Here is a 15,070-nt window from a genome sequence, read left to right as displayed (position 1 = left end):
CAAACCCCCTCAACTCTAAATTTCTATCAAACCACTAAAGGATATACGGTGACAGAGATGTGTTCGATCTCTCTAGAACCAGGCCCGTCTGGGGGGCAGGCCTCCTTGCCGGCAGTCCATTGCCCGTTCATTCCTGTTGCACACCCTTGGTTCAGTCCTGTTCACCATCCTCCCCTTGTTGCAATTAAGGATCATTATCTTCCTCCTGAGTCTCAACTCCCAATACCTCCACATTATTGATGCCCATGAGTAGCGGGTGGTCACTATCCATGTCGACCAGTGATTCTTTGTAAGAGTGAACCGTCTGTGCACTATCTCCCTGGTCGGAATCTCCGTCCGCGTCTCTAGTTTATCTGTTCCCGTCCCTCGAAGTAACCCTCCTACTCCTATACGGGGTATTCAACAGCATGGCTCCACCTTGCTTCTTAAGTTTCCCTGTCAGTCCCCTCCTCGATTTAATCCTCTGCGGTCTAGGTTCCCATCTGGGAAGGGTCTCTCTGGGCCGAGCCTCTATCTCGCCCATGACCGGTCGCAGCATAGGTCTTTCTTCAATCCATGCCCAGGCCTCCTCGGGCGTTTGAAAAAAATGAGCAGATCCCTGGAAGATTACCTTTAGTTTCACCGGAAAAAGGAGCATGTATTGTTTCATGGCTCGGAGTTTACCTTTCACTGAGTCGAAGGTTCGCCGCATTTTCTGGATGTCTCTTGAATAGTCGGGGAAAATCATAACATTGGCATTAGCCAGTTTGAGTTCACCTACTTTCCTCGCCATTCTGAGGATCATATCGCGGTCTTGGGAATTCAAGAATTTTGAGATTAGTGGACACAGCGGGGCTCCTGAAGGGGGCCTCACATTAGGCATCCTGTGCGCCTATTCGATGATAAAGCAAGTGGAGAACTGTGCCTCTGGGAGAATTTGGCGCAGCCACTTCGCCAATAAGACGATTGGGTCGGATCCTTTCTGCCCTTCTGGTATCCCAATAAAGTGGATATTATTTCTTCAGGCCCTGTTTTCAGCACCATTCACCCTCCATGCCATTTCTCGCATGTCAGCTTGCAGTTCTTTAATGGACTGTGTGTATTTTTGTCTGTGTCTATGTAAATCTCCCAGGTGAAATCTGACAGACACCACACCATACCCGACTGAAAGCACTTGTACCCAACTATTTAGCAAAGAATACAATTTTAGGGGGGGTGAAACACCCAAAACACGCCACCCCCCTGAAGCTACGCCTCTGCTCATCAGTCTGTGGATGTAACACAGAGATCTACATTTGATAAATAAAAAATCTCTATGCGATCTGAGCCACAAGTTTGAACATAAGGTTATTTCCTTGTTCTCTTAGGATCTCCTGTGGCAATCCCACTTGTGAAAAATAGAGTATAAGTACATCACGGCCGTGGGCCGTGGAAGCTATCTTCAGGGGAAAAAGCTTTCGAACAGCGTAGTCTACCAATACTAGAATATCGTTATGTCCTCTTACCTGACTGTTCCAAGACACCTAGTAGATCCATCCGTATTCTTTATAAGGGTGTCATGATACCAGACAAGGTTTGCAGTTTATTTTATAACATATCCCGGATGTACCAATTGATTCTTTAGGCACAGTTTACAATAATTGTTGGTCTCTGCATATATCCCCAGCCAATAGAAACACTGCAGAATAGCCTGCTGCATCTTCTCAGAACACAGGTGCCCACCTGTAATGTCTCTATGGGCTAACTTCAACCTGGAGAGTCAAAAGGATTTGGGTTCCTTTAATATGTTGGGCCATCCTACAGACAAGCCTTTTCTTCCAATGGAAATAGGAACACATTTAAAGAGCTGTGTTTGGTTTTCCTTTTTGGCTCATTGCTGGACATAAGCTACAGTTGGGGCCTGATATTGATCCTCTATGAAGTATTCTCAATTCCCTTTGTTCTATTCCACTCAAGCGACTTCTGATTGGAATTTTAGTATTCTAGCCCTTTTCTCTCTTTCCCCTTATTCGTTCTTTCTCGAGGTTCTTTGTTCTCCAGTTTTGTAGCGGTTAATAGAGCTTCTCGTAACAACTCTACACCTGAGTGTGTGAAGAAAATAGATCTGCAAACTGGGAAATGTAGGTTCTAAACATGATGTCTTTGGGATGGTTGGCGATCAAACCTAAAATTAGGGGAATGTGGACTTCACCTAGCGAGAGATCCCAGTAGTTGTATGACTCTGAGTATCACCATGGATACAGGTAATGGTTGCTGTTCCCACAATTGGGCCGTAGCTAATCCAGGCAACATTGATGTCTGCAAACAACCACTGTTCACCAGTACTAGAACTTTCTGACTTATTTCTGGGCCAGTTAAGTATGAATATGCAGAATATGCCTTACTCAAGAATACGTGGAAACAATAAAAGCACAAGGAAAAAGCTGATCATTTGTTGTCTGCATCAAAAAGAATCTGTAATACCAGCAGTTTGTAATCCACAGGTTATACTGCTTAACAATTCTCGGGACATCACCAGGGAATTTGCTGCATGTATTACCTATCTATTCAACTGTGATGAATGTCAAATCGTGGGACTTGAAGAGGGAGAATGAGATAGCAGTAGTTTTTGTGGCATGATTTCTAGTAAGGCCCTGGTAGAGAATGGGTTTCCAACAGAGTACTACAAAATCAATGTGCGCATTCTGTGAAAACTGCATTGTAAGTTATTCAAGGATGTAGAATCATCTGGCATCTAATGCACCATATCCAACTGAGCAGTGATCTCCCTCTTTCCCAAACTAGATAAAGATCTTCTCTTATGTGCCATTTGCAGGTCAATATCCCTACTAAATGAAGATTTAAAGATTATTGCCAACATGCTGGCTAGTAGGCTGTTCTGGTGACACTTACTTGTGTACACTCTACTTAGGTGGATCTTGACCATGAAAGCCTTCTGTACACAAAATGAAGATCCTGCTTCATTTCCCATGGCAAGTCAGAAATAACCAGGAAGATAAATTGGCCTTGTCTTTGGATGCAGAAAAGAGTTTTGACTTTAGGACCCTGGAACACTGGCTTATGCCCTGACATTGTGGGAAAAGCCAACTGGCACTACCACTACCTGTGGGTCAGATTAATTATGAAGAGGGTCTTAAACATTCCAGTTTAAGAGGCCAAGTAAGCAGGGTTGCTGCTGTCACCCTTGCTGGCTTTGATGGCTTTGGTACCCCTGGCGACCACAATTGTGCATTCTAACAATGTAAAAGGAATTGAAACACCTATGAATCCTCACAAGATACTGCTACCTACGGGCAATATTCTACCATATCTTAGCATAGTGTCTCCATCCTTGCCATCCATTCTGCACATAATTACAAAATGCTTAGCTTTCTTTTGGTACAGAATCAAAGGAACTAAGGGGTATATTAGCAAGACCGGCGATAATGGGCTTGCTAATATGCATAATAGAATTCCAATAGAAGCCCAGGTTAGATGTGCAGGACATCTAACCAGGGCTTCTATTGGAATTCTATAACGCATATTATCAAGCCCATTATCGCCGTTTTATCGGCAGTTTCCTGCCGCTAAAACTGCGATAATTTTATCGCCAGTCTGGCTACTATGCCCCTAAGCCTGAAGCACTGCCTGTGATCAGATTCACAGGTTGATCAGCTCTTGGAGACCATCCCTTCAAGTGGCTTCTAACAAATCTGAAATATCTGAGCACCTTAGTCAGCTAAAGATTGGCCATCATAATGTTTGACAATCTCCATATGCTTTTGTCATGGACGTCAATTAGGGTCGCTAGGGGTTGCAGCTGTGACCCCCGATTTTGCTCTTGTGACCCCTGGCACTGCCTTTGTGACTGCTGGCCTCACATTCAGTGCCAGGAACGCTGGGGTGGCTCGTCCATACAGGCGGTGGCTGGGGCTCCACTCCCCATGTTTTCTGCCATTTTTTTATTATACTAATAGTGAATAATTTTATATTATTCACTATTAGTGTAACACAATGTGAAGAACAATTAGCTGAAACAGAATCTTTCCTGGAAGCTGAGGTAAGTACAAAATGTTCTAAATGAGCATATATGAGGATAATCTTGGCATGGGGAACTCATGTCAAAATGCTGGCACTAGCATATTGTAAGTATGGTTATGAGGAAGGACACCACGGCAAATGAGAAGAGGGCAACCATGACAAAAAAGCTGACCCTAACTTACTGAGGTAATTGTTGACATTGGGGGGTCCCCAGTGGTATGTTAAGAGCATTACCAGCAACATTCTGGCATAATATCAGTTACCTATTCCGCCTCAATTTGTTGACGGGCACAGCAAGCTCGTCAGTCATTTGATCCGCCTCATTTCGCTGACGTGCTACGCAAGCAAATGATGGACAGAATACTGAATAAATCATACATTCACCCCCAGTCAAGAGATCTGGGTTAAATCCATCGTTCTTTTGCTCACCATGCCACCCCAGCTTAGACCTGTCCATATGCAAATCAGTCTTGACCCAGTGCCTCATGGGAACAGTCCAGACCGAACTGCCAAGCCAGGTCCGCCCTGGACCAGAAACAAGCATCCTGGGACAGGTTTCTGGGTATTCCCATTCTTCAGCCAGGCTAGCTTGATTCCAGTGGCACAGTAGGCAAGGGACCCACGTCTGGGCATACCCATCCCACTTAGGGTGAAAAGTGCTATGCAAACAAACAGCAAGCTCGTCAGTTACTATATCTGGCTCATTTCGCTGAAGAGCACAGCTAACTAGTCAATGATAGAAGGTGGACTTATCCTCTTTATTCACGCTGACCAGCACAGCAGGGTGCTGGACATAATCTGTCTACAGGATTGTTCTCCTATTTGAACTTCATAAGCAGCTTACGTAAATTTATAACCTTTATAAGCCTTCTTTTGTACTTTTCTCTATCCTTGTTTACCTTTTCTGTCAGCTTTATAAAAGGGCTGCTTTTAATATGTCCTTACCACCTCCATTTTTAAATGAAGTTGGTGAACCAAAAATCCCTTGGAAAGAATGGAAAGATCTATTTGCGTCTTACCTCATAGCTATTGGGGGGGACACATTCTCTCACTTCAGGAAACAACACATACTGTTGCACAAATTAGGTATTGAAGGTCTTGAATCCCTCACCAGCCTAAAAGATTGTGAACAGGAAGTTCATGAGGGGGATGGTGATTTCAATGTATGTTTAGCTACTATGAACAAGTTAGAGAAACATTTTGGTCAGGCCATTAATGTGGTATTAGAGAGCCACAATTTTTTCTCAAGAGTCCAAGGTAATAATGAAAAGATCAGATCTTATATTGCCATGCTTAAGGGTTTGTCCAACACCTGTGATTTTGAGGGTTTGACTGACTCACTTATCAGGGACCAATTAGTGAGATGCACTAATAACCCTAAAATACAAAAGAAATTATTAGCCATAGAAATAGCGTTGGGGGTAGAACATACCGCAGAATGCATAAAAGAAATGAGAGTGAGCACGGAATCCTGCCATGAAATAAATGCTATTTCCAAGCAAGAAAGTAAAGAAATTCACAAGCCAGATAAGGACAGCAGGTTCAAAAACCAAGGGAGTATAAGTATTAAGTCTAAGTGCTACAGGTGCGGGAAGCCGGCACACTTGGCCAATAGCCCATCCTGTCCTGCCAAGACTGTGACGTGCCACAAGTGTGGATGGAAAGGACATTTGGCCAGTGTTTGCTGTGGCATGTGTGGAAAAACAGTATCTTTGATAGAACCGACGACACCAGTAGAAACCAAACTGGTGTTCCAACTTGAGAACAAGGATGATCGTGTCAGCTTTCCTGAGTGTTGTATTACTCTAGACAACAAACAAATCAAGGTCTTTGTAGATTCATTAATGTTTCTCAACAGACTAAGTGCACTCCAGGAAGCAGATATCAAATCTGGAGGATACAATGTTAATCCTATTCCTTTGGTGGGGATGACCACCATGCTGTTCATTTACAAATGTAGGAGCACTGTAGGTAAAGTTTATATTACTGAGGAGGGTTCTAATCTTTTAGGTTGGAAACACCAAAAGGAACTCTGCATCAAACTTGACCCAAACAGGCCAGATCAAGTACTTTTAGTTGATCACTCTGTATGTGGTCAAGACATTTGCGAGGAATTCCCAGAGGTCTTTATGAATAAACTAGGTCTACTAAAAGACTTCCAACACCACATCAAACTCAAAGACAAGGCTAAAGCTGTAGCACATAAAGTCAGACCCATTCCACACCTCATGTAGATTCCCCTTCAAAAAGAGTTAGACTGGTTATTGGAATTTAGTGTTCTCCAACCTATAGAGAGTTCCCAATGGTTGGCTCCCATCGTTATCACGTCTAAATCAGCTCGCAAAGAAGTCAGGTTATGTATTGACCTCAGAGATTTAAATAGAAACATCTGGGTAGACAGACACCCGCTTCCGAGGATTCATGATATTTTAACCCTCATCAAGGACGCCAGTTATTTCAGTGTCCTCGATTTATCCTCGGCGTACCACTAGGTGGACCTGCACCCTGAGTCCCATCATCTGACTTCATCCATCACGCCCTTAGGTGCATTTCAATATTTACGTATGCCTTTCGGGCTGCCATCTGCTGCTGTTGCCTTTGAAAGAATAATGCAGCATATTCTCAAGGATGTCCCTGGCACTTTGTGCTTCCAAGACAACATTCTTATACATGGGAAAGACATAAAAGAACACAATGATATGCTGAGACAAGTTCTACACAAATTGCGTAAGGCAGGTCTTACACTAAAAAAAGAGAAATGCCAAATTGGAATAGGTTCTGTGGAATGCCTAGGACATACTATTTCCCGAGATGGTATCAAGTCAAAGATTAATTTAGTTGATGCCATCCTAAATACTGTTGCTCCCACCAATGTTGAAGAACTTAAGTATTTTGTAGACCTCTCAGAATTCTATTCCAAGTTCATGCAAAGTTACGCCAGCATGGTGGATCCCCTACGGAACTTACTCAGGGCAAAATACCTCTATGTATGGGATGAAGACTTTCAAGCAGCATTTGTTGCCATCAAGTCCTGTATCACATATGTACCAGGTTCGATCCTACGAAAGCTACATTCTTGTCAACAAATGTCAGTAATAGAGGTTTGGGAGCTAGCTTCACTCAAAGGGTAGTGGATAAGGAGCACGTTGTTGCTTTTGCATCAAGTACCTTGAAGGGAGCTGAACATCATTACTCTGTGTTAGAGAAAGAAGCCCTTGCTTGTTTCTGGGCTATCAGACACTTCAAGTGTTTCTTATGGGGCATTCATTTCACTGTTATGACTGATCATAAACCCCTCATCTATGTCTTCACGACCAAAGGCTCAAATAGGACCACACCTAGGATCTCATGATGGATTTTGGGGTTAGAAAGTTACAATTTTAAGGTCGAATTTGTATCAGGTAAACAGAATGTGGTGGCTGATTTCCTTTCTCGGGCTCCTCTTAATGTATGTGCTGACACCCAAGAGGAGGAGGAAGGGGACATAGTTTTGGAAGAAGCAGTTCTGGAAAAAAAGAATTGGGATGATTGTAGTGTACATGATGAAACAGTACCTTTACTAAAGAAATACATAACGGATGGCTGGCCAGACAACAAGCGTGCTCTGCCTGAAGTTATTAGCAAATATTGGGAAATAAGACTGGAGTTGTGCATAATTGAGGATACCATTTATCGAGGAGAGAAAATTGTACCTCCAAAGGGCATCAGAAACAAAATTGTAGACTTAGCGCATGTGGGACATTTGGTTCGTAGCCTTACTAAGGGCAAGGTACATGAAGCGTATTGGTGGCCAGGCATGGATGCCATGGTAGAAGAATCTGTTAAAAATTGTAGTGTGTGCTAAAAGTGATAAAACGCTTGCTGTCAGGAAAGGCCCATTGTCCCCTGTCCAAGTCCCAGCACAACCATCGTCTAAGCTTGCATTGGACATTATTGACCCTCTCAACCTCAAAAATCTAAATGAACGCTTCCTTTTAGTCCTCATAGACTACCATACTCGTTGGGTAATCACCAAATTTATACCAAATCTCTCATTCAATTTTTTAAAGATATTTTTTATGAAGAAGGCATACCGGACACACTTGAAACAAACAATGGGGTTCAATTAACATCCGATCTCATGAAAAACTTCTTTTCTGACCTTCACATTTCTCACCAAAAGACTTCTTTGTATTGCCCCCGTGCTAATGGGCTGGTGGAGCGCATGAACAGAGTCATCAAGGAGTGCTTACAAAGAGCGGAAGTGTCTAATGAACCTGCCAAGTTTGCTTTGCAAGAAATGATATGGGCCTACAGAACTGCACTCAATAGTGTCACAGAGATGTCACCTTTCATTTCCTTATAAGGTAAGAAACCCACGACCAACCTCCCTGCTGGATGGTTACAAAAAGACAGTACATGTTTTGTAAACCGATCGGAAATTGCTAAAAGAATCGACCTGCACCAAAACAAATACAAACCAGAAATGACAACACAAAGTGTGTTAAAACACATATGTTCAAACCTGGTGAATGGGTACGAATTGACCTTCCCAAAGCGAGGAGAAAGAACTACTCCCGGTTTTCCGAACCTCTCAAGATAGTAAGCGTGGAAAGAAATGTGGTCCAGTTAGAAAACGGGCAAACATGGGGGGATGGACAAAGTGGTAACAAGCAAATCTCTCCAGTTATTTCTAAATGAATCCAGTACCGGAGGTAAGCAGTTGGAAAAGGTCACTGGTTTCCCTCTTATGTCACCAAGTAACAGTGTTTGTCCCATGTGGCACAAGGACTATAATGTTGTTAAAATCTCATTATTGGTACAAGCTGTAATCCTTTCAGTTATTTGTTTTCATACCTTGGATGTACTGGAATTTTATCCTTGTTGCAGTTATGCGGTTCCCTCTTCCTCTGCTTTCTTTTTCTTCTCCTTTTTTCTCCTTGCCTTTTCCTTACTCGCTTCCCTACACAGGGAGGTGTGTTGTAATCCACTTGGTTTACCTTACCTTGCTCTTCCCCCCCTCCCTCTACCTTCCCTTGGAATGTTCTTACAGTTGGTGAGTGAAGATTCCAGAGCTGCCTCCAGCTGACTGGTACCTGTTGGTAGTGTAAGACGTATTAAAGATTCTTCCTCATCTACTCAGTGTTAAGTCTTATTAACATATTCATAAACCTTAACTTGACTGGGTGCCCAAGAAAAGTGGAGGTCCCTTTGTGCCTCAGTGACCTGTGTTAGGCCACTGTTTGGGCCTTATATCAGAGCAGTTATGGGACAAAAGGTATGATTGTATATATAGGAATTCAGGTGAATCTTACTCGGTTGCAGTGGCAGCAGGTGAATTTATAAAGTGGTGCGGCGTCAGATGGCAAAGCTATCACAAGTAGTGTCATTTTGCTGGAATAAACTTCTCAACAATAGTTTTTATAAAACGGTATTCTGAACTCGAAAGTGCATTTAAGGCTCGCATTGGCGCTCCCTGTTTATTTTTTGGCTCACCCACGCCTATTGTTTACTACTATTTTGCAGAACATTGAACAATCACACATACAAACAAACACTCACACACACGTTCACACCCTAATGCCCAATCAGAAGCTCACATAGGAGGAAATCTGTAGTTTTTCCTTTATCATGGCTTCTGATGGGACATAAGGGCGCATGACTGACAGGCCCCAAATCACCATTATCTGACATGCTGCTTTGCCTGACGCTAGTGCAGCATGACAGATATGTATTGTGTTTAACCCTGGGTGTAGTTCGCGTAGTCGCGCTACGCAAAGCTACGCGAAGATGTCATTGCACTACGCGAGCTACGCGTAGCTACGCGAGCGTGCGTAGTTGCTTGGGGCGCCCGTTCGCGATGCGTTTTTCTTGTTCAGGAGCGCGTTGTGCGTGTTCGGAGCGCTATTTGCATGCTCGGGGATAATATCTCGTGAACTTACCCATGCGGTTGCCTATGGGCGCAGCCATCTTGTTTTTCAATTGTCCCGCCCGCTCGCGATGCCTTATTTCCAGTTCCGGGTCATATATAGCGTGTTTGCGATGCGCATGTCATGTTCGGGAGCGCGTTTTACTTGTTCACGACTATTATTGCGTGTTTTTGAGAAATATCGCGCAAACTTACCCACACAGTCGCGAATGGGCGTGGCCATCTTGTTTTTCACTTCTTGCTATGGTTCTGGGCCTACTTTTCTATCCTCCCTTAATCTTTGCAATCCTTAGTTTTTTACACAGTTTTTCTGACTTTTTTTATTTATCATCTATCTCTCTCTGTCCCTAAGTTTACATATTGCATTTTATTTCTACTTTTACTGTGTTTTTTTTACTTTTCTACTGTTTTATATTACTTCTTCCCCCTAACTTTATTTTTTCCTTTTAACCTTTCTTTTCCGCCTCCCACCCACCCCAGAACCATGGCCAAGGGTAGCACTAATGGCTCAAAGGGCAAGGTGCCTGCGCCAAAGAGCCGCCTGCCTTGCAGAATGTGCCCAGCCGGGGTGCAGGCCCGGCAGCTTTTTGGCGAGGCGGAGGTGAACGCCCTTGTTTTTTTTATCCAGCGCCACCTCCCCTTGACCTTGGTACCCTACCCAGGAGCATCACCATTGGTGGGCGAAGGTGCGCCAGGCAGTGTTTCTCTGCTCAGGGGTCCGGCGCACCCATAACCAGCTGGCCCACCGGTGGTCAGACATCCTGGAACGGGAGCAGGACCTGTTGGACCTGCTAGGTGTAGAGGTCGTGGGGCTTGGTGAGTAGCTAATATATAGTAGTATAAGTATTGTGTATACATTTTTGACGAATAACAAGATTTCTTCTGCTTATATTGCTGGTAAATTAAGTTTCAAAATCTTCTGTGATTGTAGGACACAGGTGCTCGTCGCTACTATTACTTGTTTGCAACTTTGCGCTAGCTTGGGCTGATTAATGTAAGAGTTTACTTTAGAGAACTGAAGTTAGGTAATGCTATTGCTAGAGAGACTCTAGTCCTTCCATTGTACTCCTGTGAAATAGTGGTGGATGGATACTAGGTTTAGTTAGTATTAGTTCATCATTTTTTTACGGTCTGCGTGACGCCTCCTGTGTCACTGAGTGCTGCTTCCCCAGTCCTCTGTAGAACCTTTTGTAGTTTGTTTAGTGAGTGGTAGGCTTAGCAGTGTCAGTCAGTAGCAGAACAAGATCAGATGCAACCAACCCACAATTTGGTGTATTCACAAATGTATGCATGTGTCCTCCATCTCATCTATGCATTTTTGAAGGCTAAAAAAATGGAAATGCAGACTTAGTGAACAATTGGCCTGTCTAGAATAGGTGGTCTAGGTCAGGTGGTACTTAGGCTTCGTTAGTATTCTGGAATCAGAATGATTAAGGAACATTGGAGTGTTCATAAATAAGTAGAAGATCCGTGAATCCAGCAAGCAGCCCAGTAGTCGATCCATCTAATTAGATAGGTCAATTTTATTGCAATTGTTGTTTCCTAAAATGTTTTTTGACATGTTTTTTAAATGATTTATTTGTTTCACAGCACTCCTTAATGTATGTCTCTTTCTTTATTATATCTTACATGATCATCAGCACCACCCAGGGGCAAGAAGATGGGGTCCGAGTCGGTGAGACAACAACCAGAGGACTGCTCCTCTACCGAGGCCCCTGCTGCTGGCCCAAGTAAGTCCTCCAGTGGTTAATATTAACAATTATATTTCCCTAACTTTTACTGCACCTTTTTTTCCGAACTATTAATTAAGTTTCCACTTCCTAATTCTATGTTTTACAAAAGCTTCTTTGACCTTGACTATCTGTTTCCAAATACTGGTTATCCCTGCCTCTAAGTTCCTTCTAACTGCCTCTGCTGTGACTCTCTGTACTACTATTACTATTAGTCTGTCTGTAGCTAAGCTTGCCCAGTTGGCCACTCTTTATTGAAGGTTTTCTTTGGAATAAAACTCAGATTGACCAATAGCTCTAGCCACTGGGTCCTGTCCTTTGGGTTGTCCTCTTCTAGTCTTCTTAATCTTGAGGCTTTGACAATTCCCACCAACAAAATGCCCAACCAGATATTTGACTAGTATTTTGGATAGGATAGTACATACTACTACTGTTGTAGGGATTGTGCACAGACAAAATAGGATGTTGGTGGTGGGAGGTTGGACCTTACTCACACCTCAGTCAGAAGAACCCACAATCCCCTGACCGACTAGCTATAGTTTCTCATTAGGTCCCGAACCCCCACACGAAGATACCCAATGATGATGACACAACCCAGAACATAACACCCTTTTGCTCACTCACTTGTGTAAGTCCACCCCACCACACCAAATACCACAGAGTCTATGTGTAAGTTCAAAAGGTTTATTTTCAAATATCAAGCTCTGTACGTCGTTCTATGAAATTATTACTACAGCCAGCTCCAACAGCAAAAAGCATAAGATTAAAACAGTAAACATTTACAAGTGCATGATAGAAGACAAAAGATCTGTGTGAATTCTGGAAGACCCCTCACCGTAGAATGTAGAAATACTGGTTACATGCATCATAAGCTCTGCAAATCTCTGGTTTGTAGAAGGGAATCTTCCGCCTATTATGAGAAAAATGGTGCGTGTTAGATAGTATAATACAATTATGCAAGCAATTCGCAGTCATGCCAAAAAGTGTAACATGTACATGTGATGGCTAAGCAATACGGACTAACCGAACTCCATAACAAAGTGGCTTATTTTTCGACCTCTTCACTTGTACGCAACACTCATGTGGCCTCAAAGGCGTCTACTGCACAACAAGCTGCGAGGTAATATGCGCAAAACAGTAGACATGATGAATCTAAAATGGTTACATGGCTCAGGCTAACTTTCCAAAGAGTAGAGTAGGACTAGATGACCCTAGGGACCATAATAACACTACCAGTGGCTGTCTACTGACTCTACTCTAGTACCCGATTTGTACTAGTGATGGTGTATGCTGTATTAATTTTTTTTTAATCTTCCTAGTGAAAACTAATAAAATAGAGGGAGGTGTACAGGCATCTAAAAATGTGTAATGTTTTTTCTAGGCGTACTACTAACCACCAGTGCCGGTGGGGCCAGCGGTGGTGGTGATGCGGCCATTCTGGAGGGGGACGGTTGAACATGCGGCACCTGCAGGAGCTACAGGGGGGTGGCCAGCAGCAGTGGCGGGCGGTGGTGCTGGAGCGGGTTATGCACAATTTTGTATACCCACCCCATTTTTGCATGTTGTTTATTAATTAGATTAATTAATAAATTATAATCTAACTAATGGATTGGAGTGATGTGGAAAATATTTACCAACCTTATTAATATACGAATTACACGTGGGATTTGCATCTGCATGGCTTAATTAATACGTGAACTAAATTTCGTATGCATACTAATGATAGACAATTAGAATATTGCATGATATATGTCGCTTTTGTGATGTATTTGTGATTCGTGCTTTATTTAGTAAGTATAATCCGCACTGAGTGTTGCTTTTGCTAGATAAATACATACACATATGGGTGTTAGCAAGGAAATAACATTTAATTAGTCATTTTTATGTATTAATTACGTTTTTGTGTTTCTTTGCTTAAGTTGACCATTCCGGCCTATCGAAAGATGGCTGCCTTTGGTGCCTAACCCGACTGCCGACGCTGAACAAGGCTTGGGTGAAGTGCGCCTGCGCTGACAACAGATATACAGTGGCCTCGTCCTGACCCCAGATGAACATGAACCCTTCAAGGTTGCTCTGGGATGCAAGCCAGCTTTTCTGAATGAACAATAATGTGCTACTAAAAAACCGGATAATTCAAGAACAATGACATCAGAGTCTTTATTTTGATGAGAATCCTGTCAGACGATTTCAATGGACCAATCAGAACATTTGAAGACCCGTTTTTGATACAAATTGTCAATGATTTTTACTATACATTATGGTAGAATAGAGAGGTGGTTGCGGATTTGTTTCTGACGTTATGCTGACGGAGAGGACGGTGACACTGCAGGACAGCTGTTAGCCTGAATCTTCGACGGACTGAATTAATGCCCAAATTCCTGATGAACTAAACCTACAAATTTGATGGGCATAGATTTGCGTGACTGCCAGATTTGACATAGAGGACGACAGTTAGCCAGAATAGGTAAATATGAATGGCAACTTGATCAAATGAATGATTTAATCTGCAATATTAATATAAAATTCAAATTGAATATCCACAGAGATGAGTTGGGTTGTTTACTCATTGAAATGTGTTAATGAAAAGGTTAATTAGGGAATTAGAAATTCACTTAAACCAGCAACTAGCTGATCCGTCCCGTTTTATGAGAGGAATACCGAGGGTGAAATTTAGGGCCTAATGAGTATCAGATGGGTGTGTAGATCTGTTGCTCATTAGGGTAGAAGTGGGATCTTCCCTCTCATTTCCAGCGCTTGGAAGGATAATCGCCTCTCACACGGACTGATGGTGATTGAATGTTGGTGTCATGGGCCCCACCAGCGAATGTATGGATAGTGTGTGTATGTGAGATCTTTTGGTCCGTGACGGAGGGAGGGATTTTGCACTCTGCGCTGGAGCAGTTTTCTGGTAGCAAGATGATGGTTGTTATTGTTTTGCTTTAGTTATTATTGCTTGATTTGGTTATTGATTGGTATTGATTTATGTACTAACACTCTATGTTGAGTTACGTTGAGTTATTCGTTGTTTGCACGGCTTCTGGGATGTAGGAAGTCGGAAGTTTGTAACGGTTCCGTAGTAGAGCAGAGGTAAGCGCTGCTCTCAGGAAAGACGGAATTGTTGTTGCCCTGTAGGTACACAGGGGAAACGTGTGACAATTGAAGTTGCACGATGCATTGTCTGGGTTTGATTCGGTGACATCGTCGTGTGTTGCCATTAGAGACATTTACAGTGTAAGAGAAGTGTGTATGATAGCGAAGGTTACCTGTGAAATTCTGGTCTTAGGTACCAGGGGTCCAACTGGCATTCCGATAACGCTTATCACTGGAAAGGTAATAGGTACTCTCTGAGCTTGTTAGAAGGACAAAGGAGAGGTAAGCGCTGCTTTGTTAACGTATGTCATAATTCTGTAGTAGGACAGACTGTTCGCTGTTC

This window comes from Triturus cristatus, chromosome 7 (genome assembly GCF_964204655.1).
Source record: "Triturus cristatus chromosome 7, aTriCri1.1, whole genome shotgun sequence".
NCBI lineage: Eukaryota > Metazoa > Chordata > Amphibia > Caudata > Salamandridae > Triturus > Triturus cristatus.
The sequence above is the reverse complement of the archived record's forward strand: the minus strand, read 5'-3'. Positions refer to the sequence as shown.